Source organism: Varanus komodoensis, unplaced genomic scaffold, assembly GCF_004798865.1.
Source record: "Varanus komodoensis strain SLA01 unplaced genomic scaffold, ASM479886v1 scaffold114, whole genome shotgun sequence".
In the NCBI taxonomy this organism is placed as follows: domain Eukaryota; kingdom Metazoa; phylum Chordata; class Lepidosauria; order Squamata; family Varanidae; genus Varanus; species Varanus komodoensis.
The window spans coordinates 204,469-215,927 of record NW_025335328.1 but is presented as its reverse complement, the minus strand read 5'-3'; positions in this window follow the sequence as shown (position 1 = coordinate 215,927).

Here is an 11,459-nt window from a genome sequence, read left to right as displayed (position 1 = left end):
GGGGGGGGCAGCGTGGGGCAGCCCCAGGCAGGAGGGATCAAGCTGCTGCTTGGCCAGAAGCAGGCAGAGCCCAGCTGGCCAGCCAGGCTCCCACCCGGCTCCGGGTTCTGTGGCCAGCCGGAGGGGCTCCTGGCCCCAGCTGTCTTCTGGGGTGCGCATGCATCGCAGGCTTCTCGCCGGGGTGGAGGGGGGTGCAGCCTGCCCAGCGCCCCCCCGGAGACGCTCTGCTTTGTGCTCACCGAACCGTCCGGTGCTGGTAATTGCCTCCCCCCACACCATGCAGCTTCCTCTGCTTTGTCTGCAAGCAATTCCAGCATCCGTCTGACTCGTCAGGCAAAAGGCTCCCCTGCGGTCCCAGGCGGTGGGGGGAGGCACGCCCTGTGCTGGAAGCCCCCCCCCCCCCCCGTGTTGGGCCTATCTCTGGGCCGTCGCTGCTCCATGAGCCTCTTAAGTCTGCCTCCTCAGATAGGCCCCTTCACAAATGGAGATCCCCCCCACTTGGGGGCATCATGAGGGGGAGGCTGGACACAGCATGGGAAAAGGCCTGCTGGAGCCACCGGGGGCCCCGGGGGCCCCAGTCCAGCCCCCTGCCTGCCACGGTGGCCAGGCGGGTGCCCGGGGGAAGCCTGCAAGCAGGAGGCTGGGCAGGGCCCGCTGCCGTGCACCATCCTTCAGAGGCTGTCCCTGGCCGCCGACGCCGCCTCCTCCTCGGGCCCCAGCATCGGCCCTGCCCATGCCTGCGTTCTGCCTGCGTCCCATGTCCTCGGCGGTCCTGAGCCCCCCTTCCTCTCCCTCTCCCTCGCTGGCAGAGCTGCCCAGAAGTGGCAGCAAGGGAGCAGGCCGCCAGCCCGTCTCTGTGCCTGGAAGGCAGCTCTTGCAGGGCAAGGGGTCCCCAGAAAGCGCAGTGGGTCCTCGCTGGGCAGGCGCACGAGCCCTCTTCTGGAGGTCTAACTGCAGAAGCCATCAATGGGGCGGGGAGGGGGGACCAGGTGGGGTTCTGCCCCTCAGAGGGAAACAGCCCCCTTCCGGGAGACGCTGTCCTGCCCCACTGGCTCTCCTTCCACAGCGAGGTCTGGAGCTCTCCAGCGACAGCCACTTGCTGGGAAATAGCGGGGGGGGGGGGCTGTGCAGCACTCCAGTTAAGCCCCCCCCCAAGCTGCTTCCGTACGTCTCCGGTGTGGGAGAGCCCGCACTCCCACGGCCACTGGCTCCATGGCCGTGCTGCTCCAACAGTCAGGAAACTGTTCTCGGCATCTAATCCGAACCTGGCTGCCCGGAACCTGAGCCTGTGCTTCTGCGCCCTGCGCTCCGGGGTGGCTGAGAGGAGAGCCCGGCCCTCTTCGGCGTGGCAGCCCTTCCGGGACTTGTGGCGAGCTGTCACAGCTCCCCTCAGCCTTAGTTCTTCTGGTCTCTCCTCCCGGGGCCTTGCTCCTAGTTCTGGATCTTCCTTGTGGTCCCCCTCCGAACTTTTCCCAGTTTGCCTGTAGACTGGTGCTCAGAGCGGGACATCGGGCTCCCGAGGAGGCCTAGCAGTGCTGCAGGGAGGGGGCCTGGTGACCTGGAAGTGGCCCTTCTACCAATGCAGCATCTGCCTCGTTGTTGTATCTGCATCATATTGGTGGCTCATAATCAGCGCGTGATCTCCAATTCCAAGATCCCCCCACTTGCGATGTCGTTGAGCCAAGCTTCGCAACACTGCGTTTGGCTTCTTTTTCTAGGTGCAGCGCTCGGCATTCATCCCTGCTCCACTTCATTCTTTTTCCTCCTTAACTCCATCCTCAAGATGACTCTGCGGGTAGTTTCGTCTTCCAGGGCATTAGCTATCCCCCCAGTTCTGTGTCGCCTGCAGCGCCGACAAGCGTCGCTCGCTCCACCTCATTCAGATCGCGAATGGCCGCACTTGCCGGACAGCTCTGGGCCGGCACCGGCTCCTGCAGCACTCCATGCCTCCGCCTCTCCCAAGTCACTCCTTCCTCCCGGGGCTTCTGGGCCAGAACCCGGGGCTGGGCCCAAGGTCTAAGGATTCCCACTCCCATTTTTGGTTCTGGCTCAAGCACCCCTCCCGGAATACCCACATTCCCAGCTGGATTGTCTGCATCTGCCCCCCACCCTCACTGGCCGGACAGCGACACTGATTCTGATTAACCTGACCCAGCAGGAATGCCAAACCGTCCCGGCCGGCCCAGATGCAGGACCGGTGCCTTCACACATGCTCCCAGTGCCTTCACACATGCTCTCCTGGCCCATGGCACGCCTGGCCAGGGATGCCGCTGGCCACCGGTGGAGCCCGCGATGCTGGGCCGGGCTGGGCCTGACCAGGCCGCACAGTTCTCCTAATGTACTGGTGCTCCCCCAGTCTCTTCGCAGGGCCCCCGGACGCCTTCCCTGGCCTGCCTCGGGAGAATGGGAGTGCAGAAGGGCCGGCAGCGGGTCTGGAGGCGGAGGTGGAGGCCTGCTCGGACACCCACTGCCACCTGGGGCCGTGCTCCCCCAGCCAGAGCCAGCAGAAGCTCCAGGCGCAGCGGAAGCTCGGCATGGCCTGCGCGGTCTGCTGCCTCTTCATGATCGGAGAGATCGTTGGTCAGTGTGGCTGGAAGGCGGCACTGCTTCCACGCTTCCCCCCCTCCGGCTCGTCCTCCAGTCTGGGTGGCACGGGGGGGGGGGGCTGCGGTTGCCCGGGACACATGGCGCTGCCCTTGACTGCCGGGTTGGCCGGGGGAGCCAGCGGCCCTTCCCCGGCTGGCCCAGGGAGGGGAAGTCGACCTGTGGAACGGACAGGAGGCTGCGTGAAGCGGGAGTCGCGCTGCTGCCCTCCGTGTGCGCCGAGGTGCCAGCTGCAGCCCAGCCGCAACTCGAAGGCAGGGAAGAGGGGCAGCTGAGGTGGGGGGGCTCCGCTTCCTGGCCAGACATGCCCCCCACTCCCTCGCCAGGGGATGTGCTACAGAAACAGGATGGGATCTCGCTGGCATCTCAGCCCCCAGCAGTCCTCCTGCCTGAGCCGTGCCAGGGCCCGGGGCTTTGGCCGTGGGGGCTTGGGGCTCCTTGCTGAGGCCGTGCTCCTCAGGGAGTCGCGGCTGCCAGGGCGGCTGTGGGCTGCCCCCGCCGAGACCGGTGCTCTTCGCTGCACTGGGCGCGGGTGGTGCTCTGCAGTGGGCAGGCCTGGAGCAGCTCCCTTGCCGCAGACCGGGCGCTGCTGACCGGCCTCCGGGGCCCACCAGGGTGGAGGACTGGGGCCCCCAGAGATGTGGGTACAGGTGGCTTCCCGCTGACCGGGGCGGTAAGCACGGCACCCCCAAAGGTCCTGGGCCGCTTGCGGAGTCACCTATTGCTACAGCTCGAGGCCCTTTTCGGGTGCAAACGGCAGGATCCTTGGGCAGAGGCCGCAGAGCACAGATCAGAGCCCCACATGAGCCACCCTCTCAGCACGGAAGCGGCGCACGGTCCCTTTCCGTGGGATCGTTGCGCTCACGCCGTCTCGGCCGGCGGGGCCCTTGCCTGCTCTGGCAGGCTGCCATGCTGAACCACAGAGGGCAGTTTGCGTGCCGCTTTGCAGGCAAGACTGCTCCGTGCTCTTCCGACTGAGAAGCCCACGGAATCAGCCCGAGCAGGAAGCAGACCCGGCTCAGCCCCACGAGCGTGCCGGCCCGGGGAGCAGGGCGGCCGCTTGGGGTCTGTGACCGGCCCCTGCGCCTGGGACCTTTGCCTGTTGTGGCCTGTGAGCCCCCCAGTGCCTCTGCGGGGCTGGGCTTGTCTCCGCTACCTTGAAAGAAGCAGGGTGCAGCCACTTCTGAAAGGCCAAGCTGAGAGTCTGTGGCTTTGGAAAACTCCTGCCGAGCTTCCCGTGGACCAAGTAAGGGCTGGTAAGGAGGGAGGGAGTGCAGCTCTTTCCTGGCCCACGAAGGAGATCAGGCGCCTGGGACTGGTATGCCCCCTCTCCCAGCGCCCCCCGCCCCACCCTCTGCAAAGGCCTTTCCCCTCCTGGATCCCCTTTCTGCCGCCTCTAGCCAGGGACGCTGGGCAGGAGCACGAGCGGAGCCATGAGGTGGCTGCGCCTCCTTCTGTGCCCGTGGCAAATGCCAGCCCTGCTCATGGGCCACGCGGGCTGCTCTGCCATGAGGACCCATCGGAGAAGGCACCTTCCCATCATCTCCTGCCTGGCCCTTTCTCAACTGCTAAGGGTGCCAAGCAAGTGACTTGGACCCTACAAAGCTGCCCTTTTGTCCCGCCAGAAGGAGGACGCTCTTCCAGTGCTCGAGGAGAAGGGAGGCCCGCGAGGGACTGGGGGGGCCTGCCCAGGCTGCCTGGGCTTGGCCGTGCTCCTGGCTCTGCTGGGGGCGCTCCTGAGGCCTGTCTGCTTGCCTTGCAGGGGGCTACCTGGCCCACAGCCTGGCCATCATGACAGATGCCGCCCACCTGCTGACCGACATGGGCAGCATGGGCGTGAGCCTCGTCTCCCTCTGGGTCTCCGCTCGCCCGGCCACCAAGGTCATGACCTTTGGCTGGCACCGCTCAGGTACCCCCCTCCTCTCCCGCGCATCCCGGGACCTGGCAGGGCCGGGCCGGGGGCAGGGGTGATGCAGAGCAGCTGCCCCCGCGCCCACCGCCCAGGAGGGCCCACGGCTGGCTGCAGGGGGGCGTGCGGGGGACAGTGGCCGCCCCTTAGGGGGTGCTGCTGCTCACGGGCCTCTTTGCCTGTGTGGCGTGAGGGGGCTTGGGCTTCCCGTCTACCCTCTGCCGGGCAGCTGGGCACCCACAACTCCTCTGGAGTAACATCTGAGCATGACCTCATAGAATAGGCGCTCTGGAACACCCCCTGCTCAGGGCAGGGCACCAGCAAAAGCGCCCCCGGAAGACGGCTCCCAGCGGCCTCTTGAACGCCTCCAGTGAGGGGCAGCCCTCCGGTAATGGGCTTCTGCTGGGCTGCGCAGCAAGCTCTTCCGGGGGCCAGCCGGAATCTGTCTTCCATCACTTGAGCCCATCATCCTGCATCCTGCACTCTGGGAGGCCTGGCAAGCCATCCTGGCCCTCCTCTGTGTGGCTGCAACTTCCACGAGTGGCAGAAGTGGCGGGACCCCCGATCCAGTGGGGTGCCAAGAGACCCCTGGGGTCTGCCCAGAGGCTGCAGCCCTTGACCAGCCGCCCATGGGGCCCGGAACTGACTGTGCCTCCTCGTGCTGCCCCTTGTTCCCGCTGCCGCTGCTCTCTGCCCTTGGCCTCTGAACATCCAGTACGTCTCCTAAGGAAATGGAAGGGGGGGGAGGCTGCTTTGCCTCTGCGCTTCTTAACATCAGCTGCTCAGGAGAGCATCTGTAGGAAAATGGCACCAAAGTGGGCCAGGTTTTGGCTTGTTCACTTGCTTGTTTGTAGTTTTGGCTGGGGGGTGAATCCCGCTGGTGGAGGGTTCTGCTTCCACGCGGGTTCTCTGGGGGTTGCACAAGGGTCTGTTCCTGGGGAACTGGAGGGTGTCCTGGGTGCTCCTGGAAGCAGCACTGGGTGGGGGGAGAGGAAGCTGGAGGATGAAGGAGCCCTGTGGGCAGGTGGCACCAGAGGGGCTCCTTCCACGGCCAGGGCTGCCCTGAAGCCCACTGCCCGGAGCCGGATGCCTGCCCTACGGGGCATCTCGCCCACTTCCGGGCCTTTCCTGAGGGGCTGTTCACACCCTCCCGCCCCTGCCACGTCCTTCTCCCTCCTCTCCTCTGCATCAGCCCTGCTGGGGGCTGCGCCAGGAGGGCCGAACAGGCTTGAGGCGCACAGCCAAGGGAGGATGCGCCCGCAGGGCCTGGAGCGGAGGGGCCCCGGGTAACCTCTCCCTGCCTGCCCCGCAGAGACCCTGGGCGCCCTGGCCTCCGTCCTCTCCATCTGGCTCGTCACGGGAGTGCTGGTCTACCTGGCCTCCGCCCGCATCGCCAGCGGCGACTACGAGATCGACGCACCCGCCATGCTGGGCACCTCCGCCTGCGCCGTGGGCGTGAATGTCATGTAAGCGCGGCCGGGCGGGTGGGCCGGGCCGGGCCAGGGCCTGTGGGGGGCGCAGAAAGAGGCGCCGTCGCCCGCCCCGTTGCACCGCCGGGGCCAGCCGGGGCCCGTTGCGGCTGCGCCGGGCGGCCGTGCGCGCGGCTTTGCTGCGCGGCGCCGGCGCCAGGCTTCGGGGCCGCGCAGGCGCTCCCGGGGCCTCTCCCAGAGCGCGCTTCCCCGCGGCCCGCGCCCACCGAGGCCGGGCGGGCGGCGGCGCCCGGTCACAGCCCCGTCCCTCCCGCAGCATGGCCTACCTGCTCCACCAGCCGGGGTGCCCGCACAGCCACGGCCCGGGCGCGGGCGGCTACGAGCCAGTGGGCGCGGCGCCCCGCAGCCCCGCCGCGCGCCTCCGCGGCAACACGAGCGTGCGCGCCGCCTTCGTGCACGTGGTGGGCGACCTGCTGCAGAGCATCGGCGTCTTCGTGGCCGCCGCCGTCATCTACTTCGAGGTGAGGCTCGGCTCGGGCGGGCAACGGGGCAGCTCAGCTCCGCAGCTCTCTCGGGGCCGCGGCTCCCCGGCGCTCTGCTTGCCGGGCGGGCGGCCCTTCCCCCGGCCCGGGTCGCCTGGCGCCCTGCGGTGGGGCAGGCGGGGAGCAGCGCGGCCTGCTCCGTTCGCGCCACCTGCCCTGGCCGCCTGGCCGGGCGGGATCCGGCCGGCCTGCCTTGCTGCCCGTGTGCCTGCCTTCCCCTCCTCCCCGCAGCCGCGGTACAAGATCGCAGACCCGGTCAGCACGTACCTCTTCTCCGTGTTTGTGCTGGGCTCCACGCTGACCATCCTGCGCGACGTCTTCCGGGTGCTCATGGAAGGTGAGCCGGAGCAGAGCGGCGGTGCTGCCTTAGCAGGCCGCCGCTGCAGTTGTGGGCGCCGCTCTCCCCTCTGCCTCTCTCCGTCGCTGGTGCCACAAGACGGTTCGTGCAGTGAACACCATGGGCATGGCTCCTCCCACTGTGGCCCACCCTGCCAATTCCTCCGGCCCACCATAGCTCTCCACGCTCACAAGGAGATCCTGTTGGACTCGCTTGGAGAAAAGGATCTCTGCACAGCCGTGCCCCTGCCTCTCTGTGTGCGCACGTGCATGCGCCCCCCCGCCTGCGCCCCCCGCCCGCACTGCCTTGGCCCATCGCTGGGACCTTTCAACTGGCCCCTTATTCAAAAAGTTTGAGGACCCCTGTCATAGAGGAAGGCAGGCCCCTGGGGAGGCCTCCAGGGAAGGGGGGGCGGCAAGTGAGGCTCCCCAAAACACCTGGGGGAGAAAGGAGGGGGCCTCCTGGTCCCACTGGGCGGCCTGGCTGGCCCGGCACCTGCTGCTCGCGGAGGCAGAGGCAAGGCGCTGGTCGGGGCCCCCAGTGGTCAGGGGCCCCAGGAGGCGGAGGCCTGCTTGAGGGCCGTCATAGCTGGGCCTGCAATCATGGGCTGCTCCTCCCTGCCAGGCCCAGAGCAAGGGCCACCTCTGCCCAGGAAGCCTCTGTCCGGCCCCCACACTCCTCCAGGGGCCCCTCTGGCAATGGAGGCAGAGTGGGCCTCCCTTTCCCCAGGGGCTCTCCACGTCTGCTGCCCACAGCGCGCCCCCCAGCCCTGCTGCATGCTTCAAAGAGGCCGCCTCCCCGTTCTTCATTTTTCATGGTTTTCCCTGCAGGCTGGTGTTTGCCAAACCAGGAAGGTTCCCCAAAGGCCTCATTTCAGGACCAGCTCCCCACATGTTATATTTTTATTTATTTTATATTGTTAATTTTAATTTTATATTGTAATTTTTGTATTTTATTGTGTTTGTAAGCCGCCCCGAGGCTTCGGCAAGGGGCGGCATAGAAATGTTCTAATAATAATAATAATAATGTGCAGGTGGAGGCAGGAGCCCGCCCTGGGGGTCCCCTGTGGCTTGCAGGGCCCGGAGCCCCCGGCAGGAGCATGGCCTGGAAGGGCCTTGCCCCAACCCTGAGCCCGGCCTGAGGCAGGCTGTGTGTGCTTGTGCTCGGAAGGCGTGATAGCGCAGGCTCCCTGCCCAGGGGGGCCTCCAGCGGCCGAGGGCCTCAGCAGAGGGCTCTTCTGACCCACACGTGTGCTTCCCAGGCAGACACGCTTGGGAAGTGTGGGGAGCAGCGGGCCAGGCCGGTGCTGCGATGCTGGCACTGAACGGCGGCGGCGGCTCGTGCCCCAGGATCACTGGGGGCCCGAACCCGAGAGCCTTTGCTGAGTGGACTCGGCTGCCCGGCTTCAGTTTCTGCATGCGCTTCTGAGGCAGCGCAGCACCCTGGAACCAGTCGAGACAGCCGTCAGCCAAATGACCTTCAGTTCTTTGGAAGCGCACCCTGCTTTGCAACCTTATCTCAGGCTTTCAGGGTGGCTAAACGATGTTAAAACAACACGTGTCATTCTGGCTTGCCAAACGGAGGAGGCCATGATGTGCTGGTGGCCCAGGAGCCCACCCAGCACCTCCCCTGCCTTGGTTGCAGTGGCAATTTCGGCATGAGGAGGCCCAGGGGCCTGGCAAAGAATTCTCCCTTGGCTCCCACGGGCAGCTGCCAGGCGCAGCCTGTAGCCAGGAAAGTGGCAGATCCGTGCTGGCAGAGTTGGGCAGCGGGAGCGCAGCACAGCCATGGGACTTTCTCCCCTCTCCTAGGCTCGCCACGTGGCGTGGAGTTCCCAGCGGTGAAAGAACTGCTGCTCTCCATCAAGGGTGTGAAGGGAGCCCACAGCCTGCATCTCTGGGCCCTGACCCTTAGCCATCATGCCGTGGCTGTACACGTGGCAACTGGTGAGCACTTCCCCGTGTTCTGGCACCCTGGGCTCACTGCTGCAAGAGAGGGGGACCTCCAGCCCCTCCAGAAAGCCCAGCCTCTTCCCCATCCCCTTTTCTTCCTCAGCCACCAACAGAAACAGAGCGAGTCAGAAGGGGTCTCCTGGGTCATCTAGTCTGACCCCTGGCTGCAGCCGGTTCCGCTTATGTACTCCCCAACATGTGGCTGTCCGATCTTTCCCAGCTTTGGGGCCTTGTTCACCCCCTTCCAACAACCTTGTTAGGTCAGCAAGAGCTGAAGGGTGTCTGGCTGCCCTTCTGCCCTGGCCCAGCGAGGTTCAGCTCTGGGACCTGTGAGCACCCTCTCTTGAGCTCAGCTGTGGAATGAGCTCAGCTGCCCAACTGATGGCACGGACTGAACCTCTTCCGCTTGCTGCAGGATCACACGTTTGGCAGAGCCCCTCTTCAGAAAGCATAAACACCCCCCGCCAGCTAGGAAGCGGGGCAGCCAGGGCATGTGGGGCCAGAGGCAGAGAGAAGTTTAATATGGAGAATATTTATAAATGACCCCTGCCCTGCTCCAGCAGCCTGAGCCGATGCAGCCCTCCCCTGCCTCGAGCTGCATCGAATCACATGGACCCATGCAAGAGCAGGTCTGCAGGATCTGGGGCTGACATTTGCCTTCCATAGGGGCTGCCCCCGCTCCACCCCTGGGCAGCGGTTCCTGTGAACAGCAGCTTTCGGCAGGCGGCTGGGTGGGAAGGTTCCCGCTTCTCCGGCCATTGATCCAGCTTTGCTTTCCCCCCAGAGCCCGATGCTGACATGGCAGCTGTGCTGCAGGAAGCCACGGCCCTGCTCCAGAGCAAGTTCGGCTTTGTCTCGTGCACCATCCAGGTGGAGCGCTACCTGGACAACATGGCCACCTGCCGCCAGTGCCAAGACCCACAGGACTGAGGGTGGTCCTGCTGCCGAGGCCCAGCCCCACTGAGCTCCTGGCCTCACCTGCCGAGCCCGGGAGGTGCCCACACACAGGGCGGGCCTCTTCTGCCACACGCTCAGCCTGGGCCGCCTCCTCCATTTATGCTCCAATCGGGCAGGCGAGGAGGCCTTCACAAGAGTTCCCAGCCAGGCTGCTGCTGCTTGTTGCATTCCAGGCAGGCAGGGCTGTGCTCCCTCGTCCACAGCCGCTGCTTCCCACACTCATTTGCCTAAGTGTCCTCAGTGTGCGCGCCCGGGAGATCCGGGGCTCTGGGAGCAGGGCCCACGGGCTCCCTCGGTCCAGGCTGGCCGCCTCTGCTGGAGGCAGAAGCAGCCGCAGGGGCTCAGGCCAGCGCTGGGCCTTTCCTTGTGGCCACCTATCTGTGTGCACGTGCCCGTCCACCAGCAAGACGAGCTCACCCCTGTGGAGGGGAACCCAAGTCCCACATGGCTCCGCCTCACATGGGCCAAACTGCAGGGCGAGCGGAGGAGGCCCAAGGGAGGCACCAGCCGGGAGCCTCAGAAACCCCCTGTGGCTCAGGAGCCCCGAGACCAAAGCCGACTTGCGAGCCAGTGCCCTGGCGGCCAGCCCGACCCGGGCACCGCAGCACTGCCCTGGCGGCAAGCCCGGAGCCTGCCCTTATCTTGCCCCCACTCGCCCTGGGAGATGGGCCTGGCAGAACGCTTTGTGTGACTGGGGGAGGCGGGATGCAGGTGCTGCGGTGGCTCACTTGGTGGCCCTCGCCGGGAGCAAGAAGCGCCCGTAGGAGTAGGGGAACCGGGCACAAGCTTCAGCCTGATGGCCTGGGCAGGGAGAGGAGGATAGCAGCAGACAGAACAAGCGGGCTGGAGGTGAGGAGGGGGCACCTGAAAACGCAGGAGGCCTGGGAGCACCATCACCAGCCACCCCTCAGGGCTGGGGGACAGTCATGTGGCAGCCCCCCTGTACTCCCTTGCTGTTCCCCTCCCCTGACAGCTCACCTACCGCCAGGAACCCAAGAGGCAGGCTATTTCCGGCAAGCTGCTGCTGCTCCTCGGGGGGCACGATGGCTGGCAGGCAGCCTGGAAACCCCGGATGCTGCCCCCCGGCACAGTCGCTGCCGAGCGCCAGGCAGGTGCGGCTGCACGAGGCGGGTGGCTGCGGGCTGGAGGATGGAGCCCCCAGGAGTCCCAGGCACAGCCTCTAGCTGGCCTGGCCAGGGCTGCTCTTGTGCATCCAAGGCTGCCGACCACCGCCCTTTCCCAGGAGGAGCGCCACCCCCACTGGCCACAGCAGTGCCGCTGGCAGGGAGAGCCACACGGGTTGGACCAAGGAGCGCACGGACCACGGCTCCTGGTCCCGCTCCCCCGCAACTGGTGCTGCACAGCATGACGCTGCCTCCCGGGGGGCGGCACAGGCCGGCAGAAGAGGCTCCCCCAGCCGCACCCCGTTCCGGGAGCCTCAGCCTGACAGAGGCCCCCGAGCCTGCGGCACCCCCAAGAGCAATGGGGCTCGAGCGGCAGCAGCCACCTGGGATGGGGCGGGCTGACCCTGGCTGTTTGGGGGCCCCTCCACAGCACCCCCCCAGGTGTGTGCGAGCCCGGCCTTTCCCACACTCATGCCTGGTGCCTGTGATCTTGTGGAGTCTGTGTGTGTGTGTTTCTACTGTCATGTGCCCTACTGTCATTTAGCCAAGTGCCAAAAGTGTCAGTGATTCCAGTAAAGTGTGTTGCATCGACTCTGCCCACCAG